Source organism: Mirounga leonina, unplaced genomic scaffold (genome assembly GCF_011800145.1).
Source record: "Mirounga leonina isolate KUSES-001 unplaced genomic scaffold, KU_Mleo_1.0 Mir_127, whole genome shotgun sequence".
In the NCBI taxonomy this organism is placed as follows: domain Eukaryota; kingdom Metazoa; phylum Chordata; class Mammalia; order Carnivora; family Phocidae; genus Mirounga; species Mirounga leonina.
Genome location: NW_023270316.1, coordinates 18,733,003 through 18,757,441, shown reverse-complemented (window position 1 = coordinate 18,757,441; position 24,439 = coordinate 18,733,003).

Genomic DNA, 24,439 nt, shown 5'->3' with positions numbered 1-24,439 from the left:
ATAACAGTCAAACCACTATAAAACCACCTTATGTTTGGATTAAGTAATATAAATCATCAAAAAAGAAACAGGAGCTTTTACATCCTAATGTGGGAGTCCAAATTGGTTCCATCACATTTGAGAACTGATAGTGTCTAATGAAACTAAAATATACATGTCCATTGATGCAGTAGTTCCACTCCTAAGAATGTACTCAAGAGAAATGCATACATATGTTCATCAAAACACATGTTCAAAAATGTTTATGGCAACACTATTTGAAATAGCCTGACAGTAGTTAGATCATTCCCCTCAAATGATCATCAAACCATCATAATGGAGAATAGTGGCATATTCATAATATTCATTCAGTATATTGTCATGTGAAAATGAATGAGCTACTGATATCTGTAACAACATGGATAATTATCGGTTTTGAGTAAATAATACAAAAGTATACATTCCTTGTGATCTTGCCTATATCAAGTTCTTCTATATAATTTATGTTGATGGATATCAGGATAGTAGTTACTTTTGGGGAAGAAGGAAATTGTGAATGACTATGAGGAGGGCAAAAAGGGGACTTTGGGGTACCAGTAATGTTTTATTTCCTGACCTGGGTTGTGATTAACCAATGTGTTCATTTTGTGAAAATTCATCAAGCTTTACTCTTAGGATTTATGCCAAATATATACAGAGAGAGAGAGAGAGACTTAAAAGCATGAGGCAAATTATTTTAAATATCTTTAATAATGGCAAGTGTCCCCTTCTTTGAGGATTTCACTGAATTTTTTGACAAAATCAAAGGTAAATTTTTTTTGTAGTGTGAACATTTTATTTCTTCAAATTTTTATTTTAATTCTAGTTAGTTAACATACAGTGTAGTATTGGTTTCATGAGTAGAATTCAGTGATTCATCACTTACATACAACACCCAGGGCTCAACACAACAAAAGCCCTCCTTAATACCCATCCTCCATCTAGCCCATCGCCCACCCACCTCCCTCCATCAACCCTCAGTTTGTTCTCTATATTTAAGAGTGTCTTGCGGGTTCCCCCCCCTTTTTTTTCTTCCCCCTCCCATCAAAGGTAATTTTGAAGCTGTTCAATGAATAAAGTGGGTAATTAAACCAAGGAAGGGTGGTCTGACCAAAAAGGAAATGCAGTTATAATATAATGAGATTGATTATTTTATGAAACTGAGCAAATGGTCATAATATCGTTTCAAAACACAATTTCCAAAAATTTTAATGAGTGGAAAACTGGTAAGAATAAGTGTAACTGTATGAAATCATGCTATTTGTTCACATAGGTATGAATGTGTATATTTAACCTAGTTTTCATAGACAGTTTCTCATTTTGACCACTTCAACAATCTGGTGAAGTTAAGGGCAACGACTTTGTGAGGCAGGTATATTATTATCCCATCATCTTAAGTTTCTTTCTTTGCTTTTTTGGAGGAGAGATGGGAGCAGAGGTGGGATACCCAGAAGTGAATTAGGCAAGGTTACATGCAGTGGGAAAGTGCTAGAGGCTGAATTTGTCTGGGTCTTCTTATTTCGGCCCACTTCCCAGTCTTGTGCATTCTGAAGAGTAATAATGGTATCTGTATTTCTTTTTATCTTTGAGCTGTTTACTTATCTACACTACTCTGTCATACAACCTAGCATGTCAAGCTTGCGATCTTATATTAAACTAATACACAATTTTTAGTTTTTATAGGGCAGCGATTTTAATGTTAGAAGATCTAGCAATTTTGTATCTAGGTTTGTGTCATCCATGCACAATGAAGTTAATAAGAGCATTATAAAAATCAATATTTTTCTTGCACCATTGTTTCTAATACCTTATAAAATCAAGCTTTTATTTCTGGGTGAATTTATCTGATTCCATTATTTTGTCATGGAGAATTGCGTAGATATTTAAATTCAAGTGCAGAGTTCCTCTTTTAAAGTTGCTAGCACATTTACTAGTGTTTGGGTGATATCCCAAGCTACTTTTGATGATTATTCTGTCCTCAGAGAATTAACTTAGGACATAGACATGTACCTTGCTTCCCTCCATAATGCATTTCACATAGTAGATGATCAACAAAATTTGTAGGAATGAATGAGTGAATGAATGAATGATATGTGTCACTGATTAGGGGAGAGGCTCAGAGCATCCCGCCTACTTCAGGATCTTACCTTGAATATGAGGTATTTTCTCTGCCCTTTCTAAAAACATACGCAGTTATGCTCAGCAATGTTAGCTGTGCTCCTGATGCCACACATTCAGGTATATGCAGATGATTCTCATTTTTACTGTTAGTTTGGGGTTTGTGGTATTTTGATGCTCTTCTTTTTTATTGTGTAGAATCCACACGACCTATGGAAGACAATAGCTAGTAGATATCACTAGAGCCAAAATAAGCTTTTGCAGATATATTTCAGAAATTGTTATCTTAGGTTTCTTATGATAGGTGGGAGAAGATGATTATTACTCTTTATCTTTCTTGTTCTACATTTACAATTGTGAGTTTAAAAGAAAAATGGTAGCATATATTTTTATATGTTTATATGGCTAAACAATTTTTACATAACTTAGAGACTTCTTTTTCCAGACCTTTGTTTTTCTCCAAATTCAGCCTATCAGTCCCCACAGTAAAGAAATGGCCGACTCAAAGGATTATGAAGGGAATATTTACAGAGCTATGGGCAAGGTTAACATGGAACCGTCCTACAATGTGAAATATATACTCAACATACAAGCCAGCAGTTGTACTCTTGGGCATTTTTCCCAGAGAAATAAAGACTTGTGGTCACACAGAAACCTATACATGAATGTTCACAGAAGCTGTATTCCTAGAGGGCAGAGCAAGGCAGAAAAAGGCAGAGAACTGACCTGGGACCAAGGAGCAGGGGGCAAATAGAGAAACCTGCACACTCTGCCATATGTAGATACTGTCTTCTAGTATTTCCCAGAGCCAGATTTTTCTTTACTTTCTGAAATTTTCACTACATTTTTTTCAGCTGTCTATGTGTACTTCCACTTGGCTAGCTCTATGATCAGTGTTTTTCTATTCGATATAAACATCTGTTTATGATTTATGTTCAATAAACAAACACCATGTAAACTGCATACATTTCATTTCTTAAGTTTTAATTAAAAGTATTTATTAATCCCTCATGATAAGCAAAGTATTGTGGTTAAGTCTTGCCAGAGATATGATTAACAGTGAAGCGGGGCAGGGTTCCCTGACCTCAAAGTTATTCATAATCCTGTGCAGAAGATAGAATTAATTACCAAAAAACGCAAGGACATGGAGCAGACTGCAAGGGAGGGAGGACTGTGTCTTCAATCAGATTAAAATTCTAAATTGCAGTATCGACTACAGGCTCCCTATAGCTTTACATTTCCATCACAGTTGTGCAAATGTCTGCATTGGAAGTGCAATGAGAGATGTGATCCTTCCACATCTCATCCCAGGAAGGTAGTTAATAGAGTCCTGCAATGGCTTTGCATTTCTGAGGCAATTTAGTTTTCTACCACTTTCTGTCCTTTTCCTAGGGAAATACAGGGTGGCTCTGGCTGTGCAGTCCCCTCGCCCTTCCTGTGCTGCTGTGGTATCTGAACTACATCAGCTCTTCCGCCTTCATCCCTGACCAAACCTTCTACTGTTTGTCTGCCTCATCCCAACATTTGCAAAGAAACACACTTACAATTTGATTATTGTTTGCAGCAAAATAGAACAGATTATGTACATCATCTATCAATTTTGAAATGTAGGCCACATAGGACACCAATGTGACATGAAAGCATACCTTTCCATTTAAATTACAATTTTTTGTATAGCAGGAAAGATTCAACTGGGATTGTTCTGAATGAAATAAATATACTGTAGCCAACTTTGCAGTATTTCCATCTGTGGCGATGAAAACAGATCTGCATATCCTCTAAAATATTATTTAGGGGGCGCCTGGGTGGCTCAGTCGTTAAGCATCTGCCTTTGGCTCAGGTCATGATCCCGGGGTCCTGGGATCGAACCCGGCATTGGGCTCCTTGCTCCGCGGGAAGCCTGCTTCTCCCTCTCCCACTCCCTCTGCTTGTGTTCCCTCTCTCTCTGTGTCTCTCTCTGTCAAGTAAATAAATAAAATCTTTAAAAAAAAAAAAAAAATATATATATATATATATCTATTTAGACTTTTCCCCAAAAACGACGTTTTCTTGCATTTGATTGTCGCCAGCAGATAGAAAAAGTGATAGCTTTTTCTAAAGGCTGGAACTAAACAAGAATTCCTATTAAGCAGCAAGAATCCAATAGTCATTGTCCTTTGTACTCACTTGCCTTGCACAATGACATTTAATTTGCCTGATTATTACTTTTAAAAAGTAAGAGGAAGAATCTGACTTAACAATCAACATGATTTGCTCAGTTTAAAAAAAAAAATTGGCTTAAATAATTTATACAATATGAAGATGTCAAAAACAGTTCAAATTCTACTTTAAAATAGATTTACTTGACAATCCAATCTAAATAGTACATATATTTTGAGTCTGTTAGCTTTTAATAAAAGATAGTAGATATTTTGATCACAGTAATGCCACTACTCTGCATTTTAGAAGAATCTTTATCTTGAAAAAGTCTGCATATCTTCCATCTCATTTTATCCTAATTTATCTAACAGGCAGTAGAAATCCATCCTGCAAATGAAGAATTGAGACAGAGACAAATGATTTGTTGTCCAAGGTGACATCTGTGCAAGGGGCTGGCTGTGTGTGAACTTAAGACCCTAACAACTAGCATAGCTCACCCAGGGTGGTCACAGCACTAAAGAAGCCAACCCATCATGAGTAATAGAAAAACTCACGTCTCCCTCTGCAATCTTGGCAGCTGGCGGTCACTACCAATCTGAAGAGGGCTGCTACAGGCAGGCTTTAAAATTAGAAATTCAGGAAGTAGCTAGAAAGGGCTTGGGTTTGTTTTCTGGGGTAGGCGGAAGTAGGGAGGATTCCTCCTAGCGGTATACTAAATTTTTCATTCCAAAATGACAGCTTTCTAAAGGAAATAAATAACCCCTCCATCCTGCATATTGCCAGAGAACCCTATGGGAAAGGAACTGCAGCCCAGGGGAGGATGCTGCAGATAGGACACGCTAGGGCAAGGGATGGAAAGGAAAGGGGCAGTGAGAGACAGAAAGCCAGATGGCAGAGGATGAGGACACAGGGCTGGATAAGAAAAGAGTGCCGTTCGGGCACCTGGGTGGCTCAGTTGGTTAAGCGACTGCCTTTGGCTCAGTCCCACATCGGGCTCCCTACTCGGCAGGGGGTCTGCTTCTCCCTCTGACCCTCCCCCCTCTCATGTGCTCTCTCTCATTCTCTCTCTCTCAAATAAATAAATAAAATCTTTAAAAAAAAAAAAAGAGTGCCGTTTAAAGAGGGGGAACTTAAAAAGATGGCTACGAAAGCTAGAACAAAGCCTTCACATTAATATTCCTTGAAGATGAAGATATCACAGCAAAAGCCTGTAAGCCTTCTAAAATAAAAGGCGGAAGGAAAAAGAAAGGTAGGGTTGAGACAAGACCTGTTTGTTATTAACTCGCAAATGAGGAAGAAAAGAAAGATTTACGTCCACTAGCAAACAGCATATCTGTAAACACTTGAATTAAAATGTTTAATCAATTCTTCAGTCAATGTCCATCGTACCCAATTGTTCCCTTTTTGTTACAAGTCCCAAAGAAGTAACTTCAATCAGTTATCCTTTGCCAAACTGCTGATTCTGGGTGGCCTCTGAAACAAAGCAGCAGCCTTCAAGGAAGGAAAGTGAACAGTAACATCAAGTTACTCCAGTGTTTCTGGAGCTGGACAGCTTTGGAGATGACTTGGTTGCCCGCTCCAGGCTCCTTTATCTCTTTCCGTCTCAAATTAGGAAGAAAAACCTGTTCTCCCTGACTGCATTCCTTCTCAAAAAATCTCCTTTCTCATACCCAGATGGTGCCCTTTGAACTTAAAAGCTAGAGAACTTTGTTCCCCACTGTAAATCGTCCCTGCGGCCATGTTGCTTTTCCATTTAGCTGCCAAGCTGGGGAGAATTGGCAGTTATACCGGACAATTAGCACTTTGAAATATTATACCACCACATATGTAACAGGTTAGCACAGTGCCTGGACAGAGCACTCCACAAATGTTAGTGCCTTCCTTCCCTCTGGGCACTAAACTAGGCAAGGGCTGTTTGCGCTTCAACCACTGAGATGTAGGGAAAGGAGAACGGGAAAGTTGGTGTTTGGTGTCCTAACGGGGGATAGATACAGAAAAAAAGGAAAATATCAAAGGATGTGACTAGACCCTTCTTTTAAAACTCCGTTTTAGATTTATGGGTCATTAAGCAAAGCCTGAAAAAAATCAAAGGGAGAAGGACAACAGGAAATGGAGATATTAATATTGAAACCCCTGAAAGCAATCAGTCACCTTTATCTCTGGTTGTAAAACAGTCCACACTCTAAAATCTCACAGCCCAAAGCATCATAGACACTAACCAAAGACCTGTTAGTGGACTGTCTTTATTAATAATTAGGGATGGTTGTCATTTTTTCCCTAGCATTTTATTTAGTACAATTCAAAATGTTTTCACCTAGAAGAAATAAGTAATAGCAGGCTTGTTATTTATATAATCTGTGAAAATAAGCACTAACCCACTCCTCTAGTCCCTGAATAAAACCAGACATATGGTGGGTATTAAAAAGCAAATGTGGTCTATCGCAACTTCATAAATTTTCTTATTTTTTTTTTCATGGAAACTCTCACTTAAAAAGAATTTCTCTGCTTCAGTCTTCCTTTAAGAGCTGAATTCTCTAAAACACTGCCCACCCCTTCAAAAATCCTTAATCCAGACTAAAATGACTTCTAAAAGTATTCACATTACCTGGGAGTAATACGGCAATTTACTAAGAAGTTAGTGGGCCTTTCCAGCTATTTCCCATAATGGTTTCCCGACCAAAGGAGACAATTACCTCTAGCTTTGCCCTGAGCTAATAAGTCAAGAGAAATTTGAGCCAGTGTTTACATAGGACATACATAATCTGAATTGCTATACCAAAAAAAAAAAAAAAAAAATGCATTGGATTTGGTTGAGCTTTCAATTTAATGAAAAGAAGACTAGACAGGAGTCAGAAGTTGTATTAGTTCTGTGAACTTGGACAGTACCTCTCTGAATCTCACTTTCCTCATCTACAAAACAGATAAAAGAATCTATTGTGCCTATCTCTATATGAGAAGATTTCACAACTGTCATCAGATATGCATTATTATTCACAGTCACATGGTATTCATCCAGCAAACATATTTTTTGAGAGTTCCTCCTTCCAAAAGGATTTATTCCATGTGAATATTTATTATCATTAGGTGTAGCCAAAATCTCTGATGTTTCTGGAAAAAATAAGAAGGATTAAATCTCAGGTATTACAAAGCTCTCTTTATTCCTCTGACCTCTAAGCCCTTAGTTCTGGAAGTCCTGCCTATCCTCTCCATGCAGACTGCTTGATCTCCACTTGGGGTAGGGAAAAAGATGCTTCTAAATTTAGTCTAAGTGGATTTAACATATGGCATCATACCTTCCCAGGTCAAGAGGTCCCAGTGTTTCTGGAAAACTAGAAAACAGATTTTGCTGGGTGTTAGAAATTGGAGAAGGCAGACCATTCAACTATTTAGAGAAAAACAGTGACTGGGAAATTTGTTTTTTTTTAAGCTAAATTTCTAAAAGAAAGCTATGCCCTAATGCTAAAAGGCATCTTGATTTAGGCCTTTGAGCTATTTCCCTGATGGCATCTAAGACATATTAAATTATTTGGCATCTGGTCCCTGTGCCAAATGGACTCTGCTCCAAGAGAGTTAATCAGGCTTGGACCTGGCAAATTATCCTTATTGGATTTGAGGATAAAAATAAATAGAAGCACAAGGAGGGTTAGAATAGGGGTTTTATTTTCCAAAGCCAAAGGGTCAAAGTCAACAAAAAGGCAAACAAGAAAGGAATAAGAAAGAAAACAGTGAAATTGAATAAGACTTTTAAATTAGGAATAATTTTTAATAAAGAATGATTCAAAGCTTATAAATTTCTTAATAACAAAGATATGTCTTTACTTTTAAGTGAGCCATGACAGCAATGTGTATTTCTGTGAATTTTAAGTACCCAAGAGTAAGAGACAGGTATGATCTGCCATATTTCCTTATTGCTTAAGTAAGACATAAAGATTCAAAAAGACATAGCACATGCTTTTATATCTGTCATGGGATATCCACATTTACTAGCATTCCTATAAATGTTTTTTTGAGTTGAACCAAAGGTATAAAGGGAATCCAAAAAATAACAGCATTAGAGACTGGAGTAGTATAAAATCCAAAATAAAGGTGTATATTTGGGCCTGGGCAATGAAATGTCTGCAGTAAGGGCCACTGTAAACTATGCGAACACTGCCATCTAATGCGTTGCTTAAAATCAGCAAGTGCGTGAGAGATTATGCTGGGAAGCAGGAGAAACTGAAAATATCCGCCTAATTAGGAATGCTGTTATCAGGATTTTACTTTAAATTAAATTTAATATAGTATTTAAATAACTTACAGCTCTTGTATCTTATTTTTCAGCACAGTAAGAGTACTGATTTTTCCGAATACCGGCCAGCCCTATCTCTTCTCATTTAAAAAAAAAAAAAAAAATAGATTTTTGTTTTGTTTTGTTTTACCAGTATTGTGTAGCAAATAGTATTTAAATTAAGACATTTTCTATCTGAGGACTATTTTGTAGCTTGGAGAAAGTAGGTAATCAAAACCTATCAATTCAAAAAATTAAAAAACCTAGAAAAGAGCCAACAATGTGTCTTTACTCAATGTGAGATGTGATTAAAATGTCGGCTGTTATATTGGAATCTATCAATCCTGTATCCACCATGGCCATTTGCCTTGTTTCAAGGCTACTTAGAAAACTTTTTTTGAAAAACTGTTTACCATGCATAAGGTAAAAGAAGCATCTCTCTCTCTCTCTCTTTCTCTCTCACACACACACATATATACACACACACTAACAAAACTATCATAACTCCTTCTCGTCTTTACATAAGGAATATTTGGGAAATACTTAAAGGTGTATGAACCTCTTCTTATAATGGCATTTTGTTGAATGGGTTTACTAAAACTTCAAATGAGTCTGGCAAAATCATTTATATAAAATCTATAGGCAAGTAAATTGAAGTAATCCTGTATTCTTTGGTTTTGCTGCCAGGAAATAGTTGATGGTTATCTGGCTGCAACAGTTCCCACCCTGGAGAAACTGAAAATCACATTTACAAAGAAAGGATGAGTAGGGGCCATGGGCTAAAATAGAGACAGTGTGGTAAATTTGATAAGTTTGGGGAAAGTGGGCTGCTATAAACTTCCCCACCTCAGCTGAGGTCAGTCCCTCATGTTAGTGGAAGATACGTGAGGGTCAAGATTTAAAGGCAGTTGTTTACACTGACAATGGTAAACTGTTGAGAAAACAACTGCATTTGTGCACTTGTTAATTCACTCAATTTGCTGAGCTGAGACCAGTGAGGAATGGAGGGATCAAGTGAGGTGATGTTCCTTTGTTTTAAAACTTAACACCAGTAAGAGAAAGAAGACATCTTCACAAATACATAATATCTGACTGGATTTGAAAAGGATTTAGTACTTCACAGAGTAGATGCCCAGTAATTATTTTTTTAAATATTTGCATGTGTGGATAATCATTTGGACTAATAAGTGAATTGTGAGTAGTGCCATAGAGAGGTTATGAAGTTCAGAGAAAAGACAATTTCTGTTAATTTGGGTAAGCTAAGAAGTGAAGAAAAGATATAGGGGTTTAAGAAAAAAAATGGCGGACGCCTGGGTGGCTCAGTTGGTTAAGCATCTGCCTTCAGCTCAGGTCATGATCCCAGGGTCCTGGGATCGAGCCCCGCATCGGGCTCCCTGCTCCGCAGGGAGCCTGCTTCTCCCTCTGCCTCTGCCTCTCTCTCTCTCTATCTCTCATGAATAAATAAATAAAATCTTTAAAAAAAAAAAAAAGAAAAAGAAAAAAATAGCATCGGGGCGCCTGGGTGGCTCAGTCGTTAAGCGTCTGCCTTCGGCTCAGGTCATGGTCCCAGGGTCCTGGGATCGAGCTCCATATTGGGCTCTTTGCTCAGCGGGAAGCCTGCTTCTCCCTCTCCCACTCCCCCTGCTTGTGTTCCCTCTCTCGCTGTGTCTCTCTCTGTCAAATAAATAAATAAAATCTTAAAAAAAAAAAAAAAAGAAAAAACTAGCATCATTATGCTTAATAGCCAAAGGAACCCAAATGTCCCTCAACAGGTAAATGGATAAACAAGACGTAGCATATCTATGTAATGGAACATTAATTGGACATGAAAAGAAACCAAATACTGATACATGCTATCACACTGATGAAGCTCAAAACCATTGTTCTAAGTGAGAGAAGCTAGACACACAAGGTCACTTATTATATGATTCCATATATATGAAATGTCTAAATCCATAGAGTTGGAAAACAGATTGGTGATTCCCAGCGGCTAAGAGGAGCAGGGGATACGAAGTAACTGCTTAATTGGTACGGAGTTTCCTTTTGGAGTAATAAAAATGTTTTGGAACTAGAGAAGCAGTTGCACACCATTGTGAGTCTATCAAATGCCACCAAACTGTTCACTTTAAAATCATTAATGTTGTGTCATGTGAATTTCACCTCAATAAAAAATGCGTTTAGAAGAGGGAAGGATAAGAAAAATGTAAAGTAAGTTGGATAATTTTATTCACTGCCATTAGGATGGGCATGCAAGGAAGAGTCACTCATGGTAGGTTCTTGGTCAGAAGAGGGACATGATCACATCTGGGCCCCGAAGTCTGAAGCAGCTACAGTGAGTGCTAGAGATTGGATGGAGTAACAGGAAGGAATGTTACCTGTTCCTAATTTTAAAACTATTTCTGTAGGAGTCCATAAAATTCCAAACTATGCTGGTGGCCACAACAGGTATATAGCAATGCCAGATTAGATGTCAGGTATTGAGAAAGTAGTATGATATCTTCAAATGAATTTGTCTAATCCATGTACAGTGGAGTATAATTTGCAAAGAATAGTTCCACTTATTTTTTTCTTGTAATTGAATGCTATTGCCTAAATTGATGGAAAATACAAGTGGAATTGCTCTCACTGAAGAGCAGCATAAAAGGTTATTCCATTCATTCATGTGCACAAGGTATATGAAAAAGCAATCATGACTGTGGGCATATTTTAGTATGCTTCTCTGAAAGTTTCAATTATTTATACTCAATTTCTTCTCAAGAAGAACAAAAGTATTCCCTTAGCAAATATTACTGAGCATACACAATGTACCAGGCACCACGATAGACACTGACTTCATGAAGGTAAACAGTTGAGTTTATAATGTAGTGAAAGAGAAGTCAACAGGGAATAACAGTGTAATTAAAGGGTGAAGATGAGGGTAAGTTCAGTCAAAACCAGATAGGGGAAAAGTCGCCTAACATAGTAAGGGGGTGTTAGGCAGTGGGGTGGGTGTGGGGGGTGGGAGTGTTAATGAGGTTGGACTTGGGAAATGCATCCTCAGAAAAAGTCACAGCTGCAGCCCTGAGGGACAAGACCTATTAGACTGAGAAGGGCAGGGTTATGAGAAGAACCACTTACGTTTCTGTTCAAGACCCCTGAGAAGTAGTGAGAGGAGTGTTTCCCTATCAGTGAGCCTGGCACCAATGGGGAAGGAAACAACTGCTTTTACCTGAAAGCCGACAGGCAGGTTTTGTCCTACAAGTGACAGAAATTGTATTTATGTCAACTAGAAGGATGGTCCTTCATTTTCAGGCCTCACAGCTGCCTGCCCTCAGGCTCTCAGCAGGGGTGCTAACCTGGACACCAAGTTGGGGAGCCCTCACCTGTAACTATCCAAAAAAAGTCTTCCTTACAAGGGAATATTATTCAGCCATTAAAAGGGGGGGGGGAATCCTCTGCCATTTGCAACAACCTGGATGAACCTGGAGGACATTGTGCTAAGTGAAATAAGCCAGATGCAGAAAGACAAATACAGTATGATCTCACTTATGTATGGAATGTAAAGATGTCAAAGTCAGAACCAGAGAGTAGACTGGTGGTTACCAGAGACTGGGGGCTGGAGGAAATGGGGGAAATGTCGGTCACAGGGTACAGATTTTCAGTTATAAGGTGAATAAGTTCTGGGGTCTAATGTACAGCATAATGACTCTAGTTAATACTGGGTTGTATAATTGAAATTGCTAAGAGAGTAGCTCTTAAATGTTTTCACCCACACACACAAAACATGGTAACTGTGTCACTTGATTATAGTCATTTCACAGTGTCTATGTATATTTAGTCATCACGCAAATAGATACAACATTTATTTGTCAAGTATACTTCAATAAAGCTGAGATTTTTTTTAAGTCCTAATCCATTCTCTGATTCACGCTCACTTCCCATTATTGTTTAGTGATGTTGAATGTACAAAAGGAGTTTTAGCTGGTCCCTTTTGGTGGTTCTATCCAGTTCGATTTCGATCTTTTAACTATATTGACTTTTAATGTTTTAACTAATGAGAAACGTTCTTGTGTATTTCTTATATTTTCCTTTTAAATGAGGAACAAGGAGTAAATTGACATATTGAATGTGATGAACAGCTTTCAGTTCATACAAATTAATCATTTGAACAGCTTTCAGTTCATACAAATCAATTCCCTTTCTTATGCTCTAAATGTGGATTGTGGACAGTTTATTTGCTGTCATTTTTTATATGTATGGTTTTTCAGAGGAGGTGTAGGGAGACCTGGATTTAAATAGCCACCACGATCCTACAGAAAACTTAAAAATCTTAAAAACATAATAAAATTCTGTATTCTAAGTTTTAATCCTGAGCTGAGTGAGGAATACTTTATTCTGAATTGCTTTATAAACTTACAATATTCAAGTATAGCAACATTAAACCAAAATATTTATTCCAGAACTACTGTGAGCTACCGGTTGCTCACTTCTGGGATACACCGTTACAATACCATAGATGTTTATAATTAAGATCAGTTGCTACATAATGTAATGAGTAGGCTTAGAATAAAATAGCCATTCTTAGTTCCCAAGTAGAAAATTTATTTATAGGTACCTCCTAAAGGTGAGAATGATCTCAACCAAGATAGAAGCTGCAAATAATATATTATTCCAAATGCTTTAAAAAGTAATTCTTAATTTGTTTTTTTTCAATACCTTTTCCTTCTCCCCCACCCCCACTTCCTCATCATTTTCCTTTGTTCTAAATTTCTATCCTGATTCTCCAAGAAACCCTTACAACTCTTTCCTCCCAACCATTATATCTCTCTGGTCAGATATTAGAAACCCCAGCTGGGGAATTGTTTATTTCCATGGGGTTTAATCACATTTTTTTTTTTAATTTGGAAGTTGTTCTCAGTCATAAAGAGGTTAACAAGACCTGTCATTATGAATGTATGACTGCAGTGTCGTAAGCCACATACATGAAAGCATTAACATGAATGTAAAATATCAGATTACAGCCTTTCCACTCATCATCTATAAGGAAATAATGTCTGTTACACAACCATTCCCATTAAGAAATTTATGTTCTAAAAATACTTAGTTCCATTTCTGTTAGATGTTTGAATATTCCTTTATATTTTCTGCTTTTGACTAATGCTCTTAGAGAAAAATACCTTGAACCTGCTTACCTCATTTTAAATGGTGCTAAACAGAGCTAATGCCACTTGGTTACACATCTAAGATCTATACTTACTGAGGAGTGATCAACCCTGCCACATTTCAGCATTACAAAAGATAGGGAGTTCCCTCTCTAGGAGAAGCTCCAGTTCTTCTTTTGCTTTTATTCATCAGGCTGATCCTCTCTTTGCTGTAGCTGATCCAGTGTCTCCTTTTCTGCTTCCTCAGTTGCTCAATTTCTTTCTCCAAAATGTTGGCTGTGTAGTAACAGTTACAACCCAAATACTTCCAAGCCCTCTTCTCCTTCAGAATTATTTTCCCTCTGGTCTATTTGGGGAAGGTGAAGCTGTTTCACATCAATTACTGAGTCATTTCCCCTTGGCACCTATTTCCTTATCATATCTGAGACTTCTACTCTCTTGGTTGGCTATCACCCCACCCATTCACACCCAGAACATCCTTAAATCAAGGGAACATGTACCATTCTTTCCTGGAGGTTTTGAACAAACCACTTAAAATTAAATATTCCACTCTTCAAGTCCCTCAACTATCCCCATCTCTAGAAAAAGTTTACCCTTCTACCTGGGCAACCTTCTACTGTATTGCAAGGCCTCCTCTGTTTCTCACTTCTGGCAGCTCCCACCATTCAATTTCTCGTCATTTTATTTGCAGACAATCTTCTGTTTTGCTGTCTCCTTCCAAATCATATAAGCATTAGCTCCCAAGGTCAGACTATTAAATATTTTCTTAAAAGTCTCCAGAGAAAAATTATGCCACTTTCTTAGGGGCAAAAGCAGTGATGTTATTTGTAATTTTAACTAGCATATTTTTTCCTCTCTGTTACTTTGTTTTATTCAAAAACAGCTAATGCAGTCCTTCATGTCAGGGTCATAATAACCAAAGATAGTCCATGAATACCCACAAGCTTTGGAAGTGCTGTTACAAGAAAAAAGATTTATAACAACCTAACTCGAGGTCATAGAAGATACAACAGTGATGAAAGAATTAAAATACTCATTTTCTGTTTCGATATAAGCCAGTTCAGAGATGAAAAAAAAGGCAACACTTCTCTTTTTCTATTTCCAAGTTGGAGCAGTGCAGAAACTTTACGCTGACTGTGACTAAGTCATTAATTGAACAGTATGCTAAATAAATTAAATAAGCGAGTGCCTTGTAAAAGTACAAGGCAATCATGGTTGTGATTAGGAAAGCTGAGGTGCAGAACACCCAGAGAGAAAGCCGACGGAAGTATTAAAGACTCCATATGTGGCCCACCTGGCTGGGAAAGAAATCTGGAGAAGCAGTCAAGTGAATAAATCAGAAAAGTAGATCAAAAAGAAAGTTTGAGAGTGAGATCAATGTAAGTGAATTAGGAGGAAAAAAAAAAAAAAAACCTTTTCTATAATATGACCAAAATTCTGAGTGACCTAAAATGTAAGATAACAACATCTAAGGAAAAATAGCCAAATGGACCCAAGAGTCTATTTCCTGCATATAATTAGTCTGTTTATAAGTCGTTCTAACGTGTAGCAGTCAATATCAATATGAGTCCTTAGTAACAAGCAAGAGAAATCAACTCAAATTTAAGCAAAAAAAAAAAAAAGAAAGAAATTACTAAAGGACATCCAGCATTTCGAAGACTTAGTTGTTGAAGGGAGGTGGTGGGAGGAGACAGCTGGAGAATGAGTCTCAGAAATGTACAGCATCTCAGAAAGGGGAAGTAGCCCAAGTCCCACCACTGAATAGCCTGATGAGGATATTCTCTTGTTAACAGTGATCCCAATAGGCACCCAAGATTCAACTCCTCTAATGCTTCCATTGTTACTGTGGAAAATTTCTCACCAGTTGCTTTTCCCCTGAAGTTTCAACAGTTCAGAGCCCCGGGCACAAACATTTACTTACTGACTGAGGCTGTGTCACATGATCACTTCTAGGGAGAGGACAGAGGAGTAATTTACCAGGTCTCTTAGCACAGCTCACAGACTTGGGGCAGGAGTGGATTTCCTCAAAGACAGAAGCCTCTTCTCCAGCCTCCCACCAAATAAGACACACCAAATGGCCTCCACAAAAACTGGCAATGCTATCAATTCTAATTTAATTGAATTAATAAATGGAAATAGCTAGAATTCAGTTTTCCTGATTGACAAAAAAAAAAGAAGGGGGGAGATGGGAGCCCCAGAGGCACTGGAGGAAGGGGGCAATAATGTATCGAGGCAAAGCATGATGGCTCTTAAGTCCAGGATTTAAATCCCATTATAACATTTACTCTCTCTGACCTTGGGTAAATTATATAGCATACAGCTTTATATTGGTGGTAGTTAAAGTGGAAATGAGAACGCTGTTCATCTCATAAAGTTACTCAGGATGAAGTTTTAAGATGCATACTACTGCTTACTGTGTTGCCTAGAACAAGAGCGACCTCTCCCACTTAAGACTGTGTAGCTCGGGGGCCCTCCCCACACAGTGGTGCTCACCAAGCACGGCCACTCTCAACAAATTCTTGGTGTTTTGATTTCTCTTCCTCCCAATGCTGAGGAGAACCCTAATGTAAGCCTTCTGCATCCAGTGCTTTTGATGGCTTTTCTGAGTTGTCTCATCTCCCTTTCTCTTGAGCCTCAATCTGAGGCTGTTACCCTATAAATAAAAGGAATTCTGTGTTTTTCTATATTCTTGAGTTCCATATTGGGTTTAAAAAGAAAAGTATCCCCACAGCCCTTTCTAGGACTGGAGCCCTACTTTTATCTTGCTAGCCTCCTCGCCACTAATCTTTAGCTCTCTTTTTTTTATTATTATGTTATGTTAATCACCATACATTACATCATTAGTTTTGATGTAGTGTTCCATGATTCATTGTTTGCGTATAACACCCAGTGCACCATGCAGAACGTGCCCTCTTTAATACCCATCACCAGGCCAACCCATCCTCCCACCCCCCTCCCCTCTAACCCTCAGTTTGTTTTTCAGAGTCCATCGTCTCTCATGGTTCATCTCCCCCTCCGATTTCCCCCCCTTCATTGTTCCCCTCCTACTGTCTTCTTCTTTTTTTTTTTTAACATATAATGTATTATTTGTTTCAGATGTACACGTCTGTGATTCATCAGTCTTACACAATTCACAGCGCTCACCATAGCACATACCCCCCCCAATGTCCATCACCCAGCCACCCCATCCCTCCCACCCCCCACCACTCCAGCAACCCTCAGTTTGTTTCCTGAGATTAAGAATTCCTCGTATCAGTGAGGTCATATGGGTGGATCTCACAACCATGAACATGAGCTTGGAAACCAGATGATCTTGACTTTCAGTCAAGCTCTATCACTCATCAGTTGTGTGATCTTAGACAAGTTATTTACCTTTTCTGGGCCTCATTGGCATTACCTGTTTAATGAGGGTGGTAATGAATATGGCACATTAAAAATGCCTTTGATTATTATCTCAATGACTATTCTTTTTTTTTAAAGATTTTATTTATTTGAGAGCGAGAGAGCAAACACAAGCAGGGGGAGTGGGGGAGGGAGAACAGGCTTCCCGCTGAGCAGGAATCCCCATGTGGGGCTCAACATCAGGACCCTGGGATCATGACGGGAGCCATAGGCAGATGCTTAACGACTGAGCCACCCAGGAGCCCCCTCAGAATAAGTGACTATTCTTAACTATGAGTAAATAGAAGCTTCTAGCAGGATACCAGTTCCTTTAAGAAATTAAGGGAAGATATAACAGAGACTCCATAAGAAACTAAGATTAAGATCACTCCATTTAGGAACTTAATAAAATCATTGTAAGACGGATGGGGAGGGAGCTTTCCTCCAGTCACTTCAGCCAGGACTCTCTGGTTCATAATGGAAGGTGCTACCACAAGGTGGCAGTAAACAGGACATTACTCTATTGAATCCCATCACAGGATTGTGATTCTATCACAAGATGGCAGGATCACAGTCTCTGTCAACTGTTTTATCCAAGGAGCTGGTCCCAACCCTGGTAGCAAAATGGAATCATTTGCAGAGTTTTTCAAAAACACCCATCTCCAGACCCCATCCCCAAAAGTTTATTGTGTAACTGGATGAAAGGGGAAAAAAATACAATTTAAACTATAATTTTGTTTTAGAAAGAAAGGAGGAGAGGAAGGAATCACCGTCCTGGGAAGTTACTGTTGGAAGTCATCCAAGTCATTTCTCTGCTTCTTAGAAGTGCCCAGAAATCTGTGCAGGAAAAATGAAACTCCTAGGTAAGTTCTTGTTAGTTCTGATGTTCATGTGCTTTAATAGCTCAAGACCTTTACGATCAAGAAACTTTTCCTAGAGTTTAAAGCCCTCCTATTGAAAACTAAGCTCCATCGTTCTAGTGTTTAGCTCAGAGGAAACAAGAACTGCTCTCAAGACTCATATTTTACCCTTCTCTATCCTTGAAGTGTCACCTCAGTTTACATAAGTGAGTTTCTTTTGTGCTTAATGCAGTTGATTTGCCATTTCTACTGTTATATATTGTGAATCAGCTCACAAGCCACTCAGGGCAGTACCTTCTTGTTTCCTAAGCCAAATATTTTTGAGGGAGCAAGCTTCCCTGGCTCAAGGGCTATTATGGGGATGGGATGGCAGGCCCTAACATTTGGCCTCCACTCAGAGCAACCATTACACTGGCGTGGGGCCACCGTGACCTGGTAGTAGCCTGACTTCATCACACCTTTCTGCCAATCCTGGGAAATGAAAAACGAGTCTTTGGCAATCTTTAGTCTGACTCAGTATACATTTAAGCCAAGGTATAAAATATAATAGTCACTGTTACTGAGCATCTAGTATATGCCAAAGATGTTGTAACAATTAAAGGAGAAATTTATGGACAGAGCACACTGTCAGGAACATAGTAACCTCAGTAAGTGGTGACTAGTTATAGGCATTATTGCTAATCCCAAAAGTGGCCTTGAAAGGGTGACATGATTATTCTCCTTTTACAAGGATGAAATCAAAGTTCAGAAAGGTTCCATAACTTGCCCAAGGTTACACTGTTCATAAATGGCAAAGCAGCCATTTAAACACAGGGCAACATTTTAACAGTAGAGCCTTACCCAGGATTGAGAGAGCAGAATATTTGCAACTGTTTGTGGTAATTTCCCATGATTAGAAGGGGGCTGAGTGGAGATTACAATAAATTACTTCCTTTTATTTTGCATAGGATCACAAACCACTTAAAATTAATCCTGTAGTAGACTACTGGTTCTATGTTGTGTGTGTATGTGTGCAAACATATACATGGGTATGCATATGTAGACAAATGTGATTTATTGGTTTAGTGGTAATAGTAGAGAGAGGCAAGTGATGAATTACAGCAATAGCACAAACTGATCACATTTAAAGAGATTAATCAATATCATTCAGTTCTCTAAGTAGTTATTATCAAGGGCATATTATGTGCTTGATAGTAAGTGCTAAGTTCCTTAGAGAATATAAAAGAAGAATATGGCAGAATCCCAGCACTCAGAAACCTTTGGTGTAGTTAAAAACCACTGTGAAATAGAGAATCAAAGACTATAAGAATTTGTTCATTAAAGTGCTAAATTAAACATAAAAGCAAGTACCAGGATATATAATAGGTTCCTTCAGGATGAATTGAGGGCAAGGAAAGAGTTGGGTCATTATCCACGAGGGAAGAGGAACAGGACATGAGTGCTGAGGATTTGAAGCTAAATAGAGAAAAGAGTATGAATGTCCTTCCCTTTCATCCCCCTGTCTCTTGTGAATCAGCCTGAACAAAGCGCTGGAATCAGGAATTCATTTAATTATTTATTCATTAGATGAGTAAACCTAATATGTGCTAGATATCTGGTAGGAAAAGAAATAAGCATGATGTGTACAGGGAAGGAGGAAGAAGCTTACTTAATGGAACAGAGAGTTTGAAAGGGAGTTGTCAGGAAATAAGATGGGGGGAAATTCTGGATGCCCTGAGAGACAAAAATGGAATGGCTTGTGAGGAACTGCTCTAAACTCTTGAAGAGGAGAAAGTGGAAGGCACAGTGAAAATTGTGCTAGAGAAAAATTCACCTGGGAGCCAAGCTCAGGTTCCTTGGTGCCAAGCCAGTAGACATATGTATGCACCCCTACCTACACCATGCATTCATGTATATTCAGAAAGACACAGAGACAGATCATTTGCTTACTTACAAAACTCATATGGCCAGGCTAAGTCTTCAAGAAAAATAATAACTGAATATGACAGTGGATACTTTCAAAGGCAGAAACAGCAATAACACTCAACTCCAATTTCCAGTTGAGATTTAGATGGCCCTGGTCTAGCCCCTTCTGGAGCACATACTCTGATCTCATCATTCCTAACATAGGTATGATTTTCCATTACCAGCAAACAGAGACTATCAGGAAGTATTTCATCCACACACAGAAATCCACGTGGTTAGTTAAAGAGGGGACTTTCCCCCCAGAGACATGAGGCAATGGAGTAAGAAAGCAAAATCTTTTTGATGAAACAAAAGAAGTTCAAACAGTTTCATGTGCTTCATAGCTACTAACAAGGCACTGAGAGCAAATCTTATTTTCCTACTGTCAGACCTAAAGTCTCATTCTTTAAGGAATCCATGGCACCCTACTTAATTAGAATAAATCTGCCCTAAATTGCAATTGGCTTCATTAAATGACTATATATATATTAGAATGACTCTCTGGGGGAGGGGAGGATGTGAAAATTGCCAAAGAATGGTTTTAATTTTAGAATACCAGGAAGAATTTCACACAGCAGCAAACATAATTTCACTAAAGCTGCATGAAAACATTACATACCTAAATAGCTGTAAATCTTTGCTTATAAAAATAACAGTAAATGCAGGACTCCTAATGAATAAAAATGAAGTTTAAATCTATATTCAGTATTGGTTTGGCTGCTAACAGTTTTGGTCTAAGTCTTAGTTAATGACCTTCTCCGTCAGCTCCAAACTATGTGGGTTTGCTCTTCCCGTTTTGGCTTTACCAAATATGAAAGCAACCATCCCAACCACCAGTCACTTAAACAAAAGGAGATGTATTAGTCTGAACCTCAACATGTCTCGTGGCAAGCTGGGAGCCTCGGCAGACGGGAGTGGGCCTGAGACTTCACAATGTAGTCAGTGCCCATGAGATCACTCTTCCCCTTCCTGCTGCTACACCATGATCAGTAGGATCAGCAAGAGACAGGGGATTTCAGCCAAGAAATGGAGTTCAGAAATGCTAGGCAGACAAATCCCTTGCGGTCAATCCAATGCCTCGGGTGATTTCACTACTTCAGTTTGGCAGTTTCTAGAGAAATAGAAGCTATCACTTTAAATAACCCCTGGCCAATTTTTACTGGTCATCTCAAGTTTCTTACACAGTTGCTCCTCCAACTGTTCATATAAGAAAGGAGTAGAAAAGTCAGCTATAGAAAGGAGAAGTAAGGGATTTGCTTTTGCTCTTTGCAACATTGATAGGAATCATGGGAAGCAGGGAGTTTAGATAATCAGACAATAGAATGCTTTAGAGCAACACTATCCCCATATGCTGGTTCTAGTGTGGACGTGTTGGCTAGTATCTCTTCATTCTGAAATACACAGCCATCCCTGACCTTTCAGATGTAGAAAGGATGTGCCAACCTAGCCATGTATACTGAGGGATGCCCAATTTGTCTGCTTATTTGCTTTGGTGTGTTAACAGATTAAACCTAATCTGATGGAACAAATAACCACTAAATCTACAAAGGAAAAGATACACATCAAGTGTCACACTAAGTCATTTTACCTAGATCACACTAAGTACCACTTAGTAAGTTTTACATTCCATTGTCCTCAATTAAAGGGGGTTTGGGCTAAAGGTGAGACTATCAGTTCTCTATACTCAGAAAACAGTTGGACAAGAAGTAGAGGGCATATAACACACAGCCCTCAACTGGGCCTTATTAGGAATAATAAAGAAAAACATAACCTAAATTGTAGGGGTTTTTTTTCCTAATTGAAGAAAACAGAATAGACCTATGCAAAATACAAATCAAATGCAACAGCAAGATCACCAACAGACTCCACTTCCCTCTATTCAGGTCATGTTGCATTCACAAAATATAGTTTATGCTATAAGGCAATATATACACTCCTAAAAAACAAAACTCACATTCTGTAACTCATATATGAAAAATAACTAGAGGGCGCCTGGGTGGCTCAGATGGTTAAGCGTCTGCCTTCGGCTCAGGTCATGATCTCAGGGTCCTGGAATTGAGTCCCTCATCGGGCTCCCTGCTCCTTGGGAGCCTGCTTCTCCCTCTGCCTCTCTCTCTCTCTCCCTCTCTCTCTCTGTCTGTCATGAATAAATAAATAAAATCTTTAAAAAAAAAAAAGAAGAAATGTGTTTAAAAAAAAAATAACTAGAGATTATGCAAAAAAAAAAAAAATGGGGTTATGGGCAGACCACTCACAATCTATGCGATTCATAACAAGAATGCTAACAAAACAAAAACAATTTTGATAAAAATGCTAGGTCAGCTAAAAAGACATTGACATTCCTAATAAAGAAAAAAATACTAAGTGAAGTAGATTGATGGAGGGGATGTGAGAAGGAGTTGAGGCTGCTGAGTTGTAGAAACAAGATCAAAATGTACGAATGTTGGGGAGAATTGCAAAATAGGAACTTCTAAGACCAAGCGTGTGGCCATGCTGAGTCATGAGGAAGAATATAGGGTAATAAACATCATGTATAGGACTTTATTCTCTACAGCAGCTGTGTTCATGTACTTTGCATTCAGCTGCTTTCATCACTTTCACCCATCATCACTAATGGTGTTATGAATATATAATTATCCCAAGCTCGAACTGCATTTTTTTACTCCATCTCACTTTTAAATAGCAATTTGCAGAATATTACATTTATTATCATAAAATAATGCATCAGGGGGTGCCTGGGTGACACAGTCATTTGGGCATCCAATTCTTGATCTCAGGGTTGTGAGATCAGGCCACATGTCGGGCTCCACACTCAGCAAGGAGTCTGCTTAGGACTCTCTCTCCCTTTGTCCCTCCACCCTGCTCTCTCTCTTTTTCTCAAATAAATAAATAATAATAATAATAATAATGCATTAGCATTCACGCCCCTCTTTCCTGTCAAGGTGTGGTTGGAGAAAGATTAACTAGCCAGAGGGGGAACAAGATATAGGTGAGGGGTAATTCTTGTCCCCTCTCATGAAAGTGAAACCAGAGTTAGACCTGGAAGTCATGACTAGTAAGGTGGGGGAGGGAGGAGACACAGAGTTCTTTAAGAATAACAAGTGCAAATCTTATCAGACTAAGAGGCTAAGTGGAGAGTGGTAGCCACCATATAAGGACAATACAGGGCAAGGTCAAAGTACCAAGAAAACAAAAATGGCAAAGGGGATACAGTCTGGTCAGGACTCATCAACAATTTACATGAAATCCAAGAACAAGTTTGTGTGGGAAGGTGGGTTTTATTTGAGAAAGTTCAAATAGGATGAACAAAAGACTACACCTGCCTCTTTTCTTCCTGAACTGACTGCAAGCTGGCCATCAACATCTGATCATTCTCTTTACAGTATAGGGAGTTATCCTGAGCATGTCACCTCCTAATTACAGACTCTGTACACTAGGTTTACTTCCAGTTAGGTGTGGATTATGACTACACTGTGGCAAAGGATTATAGGCAGAAGTGACAGATGCCCTTTCAGCCTTAGAGTGAAACAAAGCTGTGCCTTAAAACCAAGAACCTATCTGTTCCATGGCCTCTCTCCCCTTCCTTTTTGCCACAACCCAGACATGGCAGCAATCCAGCTTTTTGATTGCTCTGTGGGATGCTGGAACATGAAATTAGCAGAAACCTGGGTAGCAAATAACTTCAAGGAGTAGAGTTGCCCTACTGACCTACAAATATTACCTGAGAAAGAAATCATCTCCTGAATTCTTTTAACCTTCATCCCTTGGAGTTTAGCTTTCTCTCAAATAATACCCCTTCGATCACATTCAAAAGTCTACATAGTCATAATAACTAGGTTAGTTAATTAATGTTAAACAAATGTATTATTTAAGAGGTAGCTTTGAATATTCAATATCTTCTTATGTCTGACCAAAAGAAAGCAAATCCCTATGTACCTGTTATAAACAAGCTTACATGAGCTGTGTTATCCAAGTGATATGTTTTGGTGCGAGGTTCTTAAACATCTTCAGCTTGTCTAAATTATTATAATTGCAATTTTTGAGAAGGAGGAGGATATGACAAAGCAAATCCTTATTTCATTTGGAAGAATAAATCAGCTAGAATACACAGGATTTTTTTAATAAGGAGGTCTCTGAAATATTAAAATGCTCTTTATAAACTACAGTAGTTTTTAAAAGAGAGATACTGACCTGGGAAGAGATAGATGGATACATGAGACAGAATGCATATACAGTTAGGTATAATTATAGGTAAAGATAGCACCTCTAATCAACAAGTTATTAGTAAAAATTGCATGAAGACTAGCTCTCCATTTGGAAAAAGCAGCTAAAATAATCTTTATCTCATCTCTTAGAGCAAAATTATTTCCAGACCAACAAGAGGAGTAAGTGAAAAATAAATATGTAAATTTCATAGTGAATATTTATCCAATTTGTTTAATAAGATAGGAAAGGAGTTTTTGAGAATGACAAACAGAATCTCCAGAAGAAAAAAATAATACATTTGATTGCATAAAAATTTTAAATTTCTGTAGCAAATTTTATTTAATTCAAAGAAAAATGACAAATAG